This window comes from Gadus macrocephalus, chromosome 1, assembly GCF_031168955.1.
Source record: "Gadus macrocephalus chromosome 1, ASM3116895v1".
Classification (NCBI taxonomy): Eukaryota; Metazoa; Chordata; class Actinopteri; order Gadiformes; family Gadidae; genus Gadus; species Gadus macrocephalus.
Window position 1 is genome coordinate 18,797,779 of NC_082382.1, and position 9,500 is coordinate 18,807,278.

The 9,500-nt window shown below is 46.6% G+C and overlaps 1 protein-coding gene across 3 annotated transcripts in view; it reads left to right on the forward strand.

Annotated features, from left to right (window-relative positions):
- sema3b (sema domain, immunoglobulin domain (Ig), short basic domain, secreted, (semaphorin) 3B) overlaps positions 1 to 9,500 on the forward strand; it is a 49,150-nt gene that overhangs the window by 14,561 nt on the left and 25,089 nt on the right. The window contains exon 2 of one of the 3 annotated variants that reach the window (XM_060051078.1): positions 1,947 to 2,187. The exons of the other annotated variants lie outside the window; for them this stretch is intronic. The gene's annotated coding sequence lies outside the window, so the exon portion shown is untranslated. The remainder of the gene's footprint in view (positions 1 to 1,946; positions 2,188 to 9,500) is intronic. 3 annotated transcript variants of the gene reach the window in all.

Below are 9,500 nucleotides of genomic sequence, written 5' to 3' on the forward strand. Positions count from 1 at the left end.
GGAGGAAATGAAAGAATGGGAGATTGTTCCTGAAGACACTGACAGATCAGTAAAAGATGTGTTGCTGCAGGTTATTCTGTGTGTGTGTGTGTGTGTGTGTGTGTGTGTGTGTGTGTGTGTGTGTGTGTGTGTGTGTGTGTTTGACAGAGAGAGAGAGAGAGAGAGAGAGAGAGAGAGAGAGAGAGAGAGAGAGAGAGAGACGGAGAGAGAGAGAGAGGGGGGGAGAGATAGAAGAAATGTAAACAGTCCAAGTTTGGTGAGTGGTCTTCATCCCAGAGAAACTGAAGAATTCAGCAGACTTCCTTTGACCCCTCCCTTTGGAGATGGGGTTTTCTTTTCATCTTCCTCTCTAATCGCATCTTCAATTCTCTTGTGCTGGGTTCTCCTCTGTTCCTCTCATTGTCTCTCTACCTCCATCAGTTAAGAGGGGAGAAGGATGGATGATGAAGGGATGGAAGGAGCACGTAAAGCAGAGGAATGTGGAGAGCGCATGTGAGATGGGGGTGGAGTGTGTGTGTGTGTGTGTGTGGGGGGGGGGGCGGGGGGATGTAATAGAGTTACATACCTATTTGCTTGGACATCTGAGGATACCCAAGCACACACGCACATTGCACACACGTGCATGTGCACATATACACACACTCACACAAACACATACACCATGTGGAAATATGCACACACACACACACACACACCTACGCACACACACACACACACACACACACACACACACACACACACACACACACACACACACACACACACACATGTATACACACACAAACAGAAGAATCTGCTTGAGGTTAGCGACCTAAGAATCGTATCTGCCTGAGGGAAACAACAACTAACTTCTCCTTCCTAATCATACCCCCCCGAACACACACACACAAACACACACACACACACATACACACACACACACATACACACACACACACAAACACACACACAAACACACACACACACAACCGTGTGTGTGTGTGCTTATGTCCTTTGTGAATGCTGCTGGAGCTCATGAGAATGAAAAAATAAAAACACATGGTCTTCAGTGGTGTAAGAGTAGATACAAAGGAAGTGTTGTGTTCTTCTCAGCGAGTGGACCAAAGTCCAATCCCTGTGGCACAACATAAAACAAACAGGAACACGGACGTGACTATGAGGCCGTGGCTATGAGGCCGTAGACGGATGTCCAGAGAACGGAAGAGTTAGGACTCCGCTGAGGAGTGGGCGCTATGGAAACATATGTGTAGAAGGATGCGAGTTGGGACGCGTTGCTTGAACCTAAATATCTGGACACACCAAAGTATGGGCTAGACACACACACACACACACACACACACACACACACACACACACACACACACACACACACACACACACACACACACACACACACACACACTTACACACACACAAACACACACACACACACACACACACACACACACACACACACACACACACACTTGCGGCACATCTTTTGACAGGAACTTCTGCGATATTGTGTTACTAACTAAAAACCCTCAGCTCAACCTTTCACGGCTCATATCCTTTTCCCTTTCCACCCAAAACACACCCCTTCCACTGAATATGAGATTTTTTACATTGAGTCAAGACTTTATATTGACCCATGGATTCGTCATTGAGTCATTGACCTTACATGAACTCATAAATTCTGCATTGGGGCGTTGACTGTACATGGACTCATTGACTCTACATTGACTTATTGATTACATATTGACTAATGGATTCAACATTGACTCCTGGATTTTCTCATAAATTCTGCATTGGGCCGTTGACTTTACTTGGACTCATAGATTCTGCATCGAGTTATTGATTTTACCATGAACTCATGGACTCTATATTGGCTATGGATGGATATTACATTGACTTATGGAATCCACAACTGCTAATGGATTTTAAATTGCATCATGAATTTTTGGTAGTTTTAGGATCAGCGTTCCTTTCCCTGGTCCCTGGTCCCTGGTCCCTGGTCCCTGGTCCCTGGTCCCTGGTCCCTGGTCCCTGGTCCCTGGTCCCTGGTCCCTGGTCCCTGGTCCATGGTCCCTGGTCCCTGGTCCCTGGACCCTGGTTCTCTCCCTGGTCAAACGGGGGCTCTGGTTACTGCCACCCGAAGCTGTGTTGTGATTGGCCTGTCAGGGTGTCTAAGAAGCACCGCATTAGACTGTAAGGTATCCCCCCGCTTGTGTGTGTGTTTCTGTGTGAGTTTCTGAGTGTGTTTCTGTGTGTGTGTGTGTGCGCGTGTGCGTGTGCGTGTGTGCGTGTGTGTGTGTGTGTGCGCGTGTGCGTGTGTGTGTGTGCGTGTGTGCGTGTGCGTGTGTGCGTGTGTGTGTGTGTGTGTGCGTGCGCGTGTGTGTGTGTGTGTGTGTTTGAACCGTGTCCCTATCTTAAGTCCTCCCACCCCCAACAATAAGAGCCCGCCCCAGGCCCACCCCCATAAGCCAAGCGACCCCCCACACCCCCTCCCAACCCTGACGCGTCCCCCGGTCAGCCCGTCACACACACACACACACACACACACACACACACACACACACACACACACACACACACACACACACACACACACACACACACACACCTGCAGGGCAGGGGGGAAGGTGAGCTGGGGGCTGGGTGGTGGTTAATGATGATGGAGTGGAGAGCTGCCACTGCTGACAGACCGATATTCCGCTTCCTGCCAAATGAAAAGGCAGAGCTCCCCTCTTTGTCCGTCCCGGGGTGAGTAGCCGGGCGCTCCTCAGAGGGCCGTTCAGGGGGGCGGAGGTGTCCGAACACCACACGGTGCAGGGTGGACGTGGATGTGGCAGCCTCAGCTCTTCCTTTATGATCCTGTTCCACCGCCAAGTGTGAGGTCGCGTCGCGTGCCAGGGTTCACTGCTCCGGTTGCGTCATTTCATATTGGATGACATCACTTAACAGTGTGCGATTGATCAGTTTGACTGGATCCAGTTGTTTTAGTTTTTTTCATTTCTGTCGAGTGAGGAAAATGAAATGCTAAAAGTAAGAAAATGTAGATAATATTCATTGTTAATGGATATTGTTATCCCCAATATACTTACTTTCACATTTACATTGTTACAATAATGATTTGGTTAAAGTCCATCTGCAGACGCATCCTGATATCAATCCTTATGGCATTGTAAAACAATGAGCTCAGAGTAAACATGTGGAAGCTGGATTACTTATTCGAAATATTAAGAAAGCATTAGTACGTAATTACAAAGCACCGACATCTTTCATGTTTAATCTTTAACCTGCCTCCCGGCATTTAAATACCTTTCCTGTTTTGAGGCTTGTAAGCTTGAACCTCCCCTTTAAAGGGCAAAACAACAACCAAACAATAAGGCACTATTGAAAGTACAGACATTTCCTCCCATGTAAGTTCAGGAGAAACACAAAGGGGAACGAAGAGAAGTAGAGAAAGAAGTAGGTAAAGATGGTCAAGTAAGGCTAATTTTGAATCGACCCCCCCCCCCCACACACACACACACACACACACACACACACACATCGCTCTCTCGCTGCCGCTCTCATCCTCACATGAAATAGTCATTAGGTTCGCTGGTAATTCTGCCCAGCTGTCCTCCTGCATTAGCTAATGCTTATCAGAACCGTCAGCAGTGCTTCAGAGTGTGTGTGTGTGGGGGTGTGCGTGTGTGTGTATGCATGTGCGCGAGTGTGTGTTTGGCTCTGCTTGCGTCAGAATTTGCTAATGTGCGGTTTCTGTCCACACTGCAATCAGGAGCATGCCACCATGTGTCTCCACATGTTTTTGTACATGGGAGGTGTGTCGTTGTGTGTGCATGTGTGTGCGCAGCATGTACATTTCTTCGGGTTTCTGTTCGGGTGTGTGTGTCTGTGTGTATTATGATGTATATTTCACCACACAGCAAGGTTTTCTGCTACTACAGGGGACAGGCACTGAATAATTAAGAATGGTAGGAAAGAGTGAAAGTTAAGAGGAAGAGGAGGAAGATAAGCTGAGAGAGGCAGAGAAGAGAAAACCACACAGTGAGGCAAAAGAAAACATTGTCAAACTAAAAAAAGACCCAACCTAATATAATGAATGTTTTGTTTTAATCAAGTGTTTATGCAACTAGGATTTGGACATAGAGTGAATGTAATCAAATGAAGATTGAACATTTGGCTGGCTTTCAACAGGTCCTCATAATATCTGAGGCCTCGTTCAGCTCAGTGTTGCATCCCATTTGGCCTTGCGTGTTTGTGTCTTCATTCAGAGGTCCGTTGTACATGTGGTTCAATGTCATCTAATGATCTTGGAAGATATCCATCAAGGGACCCTTTGCACTCTGTTATTGAGTCAGTTGACACCTCATTTCGTTCCTCATAGTCACAAACACAAAGGAGAATGGACACAAAGAAGGACATTTCAGAGTCAAAACGTGTGTGGACTGCGTGTGCTCGCTTTGCTATGCGGAGAGCATTAGCTACAGGTGTGTCCGCGGCTCTGGGTCAGATTATCAGGTCTCTAGGTCTCTCTGTATCTCTCTTTCCCTCTCTCTTTCCCTCACTGTATCTTTTTGGCTGTGTGTCTGTCTTTCTATCTCCCTCTACGTCTCTCTGCACCTCGGCAGTCTCTGTGTCTCACTATATCTCAGGCTGTCTCTCTGTCTCCTTCTATGTCTCTCTCTCTCTCTCTCTCTCTCTCTCTCTCTCTCTCTCTCTCTCTCTCTCCTCTCTTTAAATAAATCAGCTCTGGGCTCAGCTTTCTAGTAAAACAGTAGCAAAGCTTTGTTTACAAAGGCAGGGAACAGAGAAGTATGGCCCTCCAGGGCAACACTTTAAGGTTTAGATAGTATTCTGTTTCATGTGAGTGAATAGGGTGATTATTCCAATGAAACATAAACTCAATGTGACATAAAACAACGTGTGTTTCTATTTAGCTGGGTTTGGTGCATAGATTTCTTTGACAGATGTATGAATGTACACGTTAGGTATGTTTGGATGCAGTCAGAAGTGATCCCTACGCGTGTAGTACACAAAACCTCCTTACCTTCCCATCAGAAATACCTCTATGGATGATAGGATCATGCATGCTTGCATGCATCGGTCCCCCTCCACTTGACTGACAGACAGTAGGTGATACCCACTCTGTGTGTATGATGGGAGTTTGTACACATAGAAAGTGGACCTGTGCAGAACAGGGTCAATGTAAAGAATCAGAGGCATTAGGTCCGTAATGGCAGTGTGTGAACAGAACATGTCAGTCAAACATCCCACTGGCTGGATTTATAGAGATTCACCCGCTACTGTGACAGCTAGGCCCTGGGGCACCCCCAATGTAACTTAATATTTACCATACACACACCGACAAACACACACGCAAACGCACAGACATGCACGCACACACACATTCACACACACACACACACACACACACACACACACACACACACACACATATGCACACGCACGCACACACGCACGCACGCACGCACGCACGCACGCACGCATGCACCCGTAGGAACGCTTCTCATAGGTGCACACCTGGGCACCTTATACCTGAAGGGCAGCTTGGAGCAGGAGAGGGTGTAAGTCGATAGTGGAAACTGAGGGAGAATCCACTCTCGGCTGAGGTGTTGGCAGCCTTGGGCTGCAGGGCCATAGGTAAGAATGTATAGCAGGTTGTGTGCGGTTGTCTGTTAAAACTTGGAGAGACGGAGAGGTCCTCCTCCAACATTACAACATGCCAGTGTGTATTTAGGTGAGCAGGATGGATGGAGTGAGCGAGAGAAAGGGAGAAAGACAGGAGGAAGGATGAAGTATTTAAAGGGCCATACTTGTGTGAATATAATTTACTAGTGAATTTTCCCCCTGTCTTTAACAGGTTTATGTGCATAGCTGGAAAGCATGTATTATCATGTCTATTATGTTAGTTTAACGTATATAAGCTGCTTTATTTAAGAGAACTGTGTTTTGTGTGCTTGCAGGGTAGAAATACTCTGAGGCCTCAGTAATTCATCCCTTACAGAAATTGATCAAAAATAAGCACAATATGTTAATACAGTATTGATTTCCTTTAAACATAGTCAAGAAAAAAAAAAAAAAAAGGATTATAATACAGCGCTTTTAACAACTTTTTTTCATCCTAGGCGCCATGTGACTTCAGCAAATTTGAACATTGATAACATTCAGTGGAAATTGTTTCATCCACTTTGTGACGTTGTGTGTCATCCTGATGTCCTTCAACGGGTTTAACCCCGAAAGCTATTACGAGCACACCAGGAATTGCGTCAACGTCTGACATCCGAGGCCACGCAGCAGCTTGCATATTTGTCGGTTATTTAAAATATGACGCTGGCGAACTCTCTTCTTGGTAAACATACCGTCATACCACGCGGCGCCTCTGTCATGCGGGGGGCTTATGGTAATGAAGCGAGTGAAGGCTAAAGGGATTTGTCTCCGTCCCTGCCTGTCATCTTCCTAAGTGTCTCCACAGACAAACCTCTTAACGATACCTCCTAAGTGCCATCTGCTTTTTCGGCGATGACACCGGAGAACCCACATGGTTTTCTGTGCAGTCAAACACGATAGCTTCGGTCGTTGTGCTACGTTTACATTTGAGAAGTCACACTCCTCACACCCTCCTGGATTATATCTGCATATTATAACAAAATGGAGTCTATTGGTCGTTTTCGGGGCCGGTTTTACCGTCAGGGTTTATGATTCCCAGCCGAAAAGTACAGAGTTTGATTCTCGATGTTTGCAGGCTAACCTGTAGAAATCCAGGAAGCAAGATTTCTAATCCTTACTTATTTTAATTCTTCTGAATTCACTGTCGGCCCCTTTGGCGGAAAGTGTTTGCTAAATGATTAGGCTACATTGTGAAGAGTTGAGAAGTCGACAGTGCATGAAATAGTTGTGGATGAACAAGGTTGCATTAGGGTAGCAGCATTGTGTTGGCCTTTGTACTGCATCTTTCAGAAGTATCGGATGTCTTGATTGAAGCCTTGAACCACTGCTGAGCTTCTTGCGTTTTACATCTGACATCTGAAATGTCATTCTGAAATGTCAGCGTGTCCATCCAGTAAAGGACACCATGCCCTCTTTCCACCAGTAAAACACGTCCCATTGTCCACTGAGATAGTGACACAATCATCAGGAATCCTCTGCCTGGCTCCTCTGCCCTCGTAAAAATGAGTAGAATTCCTCAGCGGAACTAATGGATAGTTACTCTGGGACAGTCACTGACAGTATTCTGTATGCAGTTTCACTGTGGGAAGACCTAGGCGAGAAAAGCTACTGATATGGAGGAAATCATAATTTTTTTCACTTTACTATTTGACTGCTTAAGTAAATGGGTGGCATTAATTACTTTGCAGCTACTTTGAGAAAATAAAACAGCCAAGGGCCAGTATTATAGTGTTTAAAAGAGACAATGATGGATTTCCTACCAAATCTTCTATAACCAGTAACAAAAATCCCCTTGAAACCAGAGACTCCAGACAAAACCGGGAGCCTGCAGTGCTTAATTGGCTAATTAACTTTACAAGCCCCAATCAAAGGAGCCAATTAACCAGCAACATCTACAGTCTGACAGGACCAATTAGCAGTCAGCATTGGGCCTGAACTCGTTAAATTTGAGCCTGTTAAGTAACATTTGTTTGGTAATTAATTAGGCAGAGGGAAAGCCCAAGCTCCACCCCCTCCCCCCCCCCCCCCCCCTGTACCCCTTTTAGATACCGCAGGGACGTCTGTGTGTGTGTGTGTGTGTGTGTGTGTGTGTGTGTGGGTGTGGGGGGGGGGGAGGTAAAAAGGAAGAAAGGGATTAGGAGGAGAGGTGGAGGCAGGAGGAACAGATGTGGGGGTAGCCGTACCAGGGTTCCGGTCTGGGGGTCTCCTGCCTTTTGTTCACTAGTCATGTAGAGACCATTGTTTTCACCGGACAACATCAGAGAGAAATGTGGCTCTAATTCTGCTCCGCTCTGATTATCTTCAGTGCGGTGGGTTACGTGTGTGTGTGTGTGTGTGTGTGTGTGTGAGAGAGAGTAGAGGGAGGCCACCAGGGAGGTGAAGCTGTACCGGTTCTGTTCCAGGTCATGTTGTGGGGTGGGGAGGTGTCCCAACACGGGGCTTGGTACGAGATGTTTTGGGACCACCTTCAGAACCCAGGGACCGGGTTGTTTCCCGTGGGACTCACAACGGTTCTCATTGAATGGGTTCAATTCCTAGAATGTAGACTGTATTTGTGTGTGTGTGTGTGTGTGTGTGTGTGTGTGTGTGTGTGTGTGTGCGTGCGTGCGTGCGTGCGTGCGTGCGTGCGTGCGTGCGTGCGTGCGTGCGTGCGTGCGTGCGTGCGTGTGTGTCTGTGTGTGTGTGTGCGTGGATGTGTGTGTGTGTGTGTGTGTGTGTGTGTGTGTGTGTGTGTGTGTGTGTGTGTGTGTGTGTGTGTGTGTGTGTGTGTGTGTGTAGACTGGGTGAGAGAGAGAGAGAGAGAGAGACACACACACACACACACACACACACATAAGATTGCTTGAACACAGCCATGTATTGAACTTGTATAATACACAAGGTGTATTATTATGGATTAACAGTATTGTAATGTATTGAATTTGACTGCGATATAGCATGCTACAGTTTTGTCCTGTGCAGTAGTAACAGTAGAATAGTGTTTAATGTGACCTTGTCGACATTGGCTTTAACCTGAGGCAAACGATCCATGAATTGAATGCGGATAACGTTGTTTGGCAGAGACAGTCAGTGTTGGAAAAGGAAGCATGGGGGACTCAGTGTGTGTGTTGATGTTTTGTACCAGGGGGATAGGAGTGGGTTGGGAAGGAGGACACAGCAGAGGAAGGAGAAAAACAGATGAGGTCATTATTAGTCGGGGGAACATTGGGTTTTTCCTCCTTCCTTTCCTTCCCATCTCTCGGTTTGTGTTTCCAAATCCTCCCTCTCTCCGTCCTTCCCTCTGTGTCTCTCTACCTCTGTGTCCACGCGTTGTATCTGGCCTGTTCCTCGACCCCCTGGCAGACAATTTAGCTTGGAACGGATGGGTTTCGTGATAATGGATCGCAGCTTTTTCATTCAGCTATTTTTTTGTAGTCTTCAAATGTTCCCCAACCTCAAATAAAAATTGTGTTTGAATTTCTTTTCATCAGAGGCAGATTTTAGCCTCAGGTCGCCCAGCATATTGCATAATATCCGAGGCCTCGTTCAGCTCAGTGTTGCATCACGTTTGGCCTTGCGTGTTTGTGTCTTCATTCAGAGGTCCGTTGTACATGTGGTTCAATGTCATCTAATGATCTTGGAAGATATCCATCAAGGGACCCTTTGCACTCTGTTATTGAGTCTGTTGACACCTCATTTCGTTCCTCATTGTCACAAACACAAAGGAGAATGGACACAAAGAAGGACATTTCAGAGTCAAAACGTGTGTTTAAGGACTGCGTGTGCTCGCTTTGTTATGCGGAGAGCATTAGCTACAGGTGTGTCCGCAGCTCTGGGTCAGA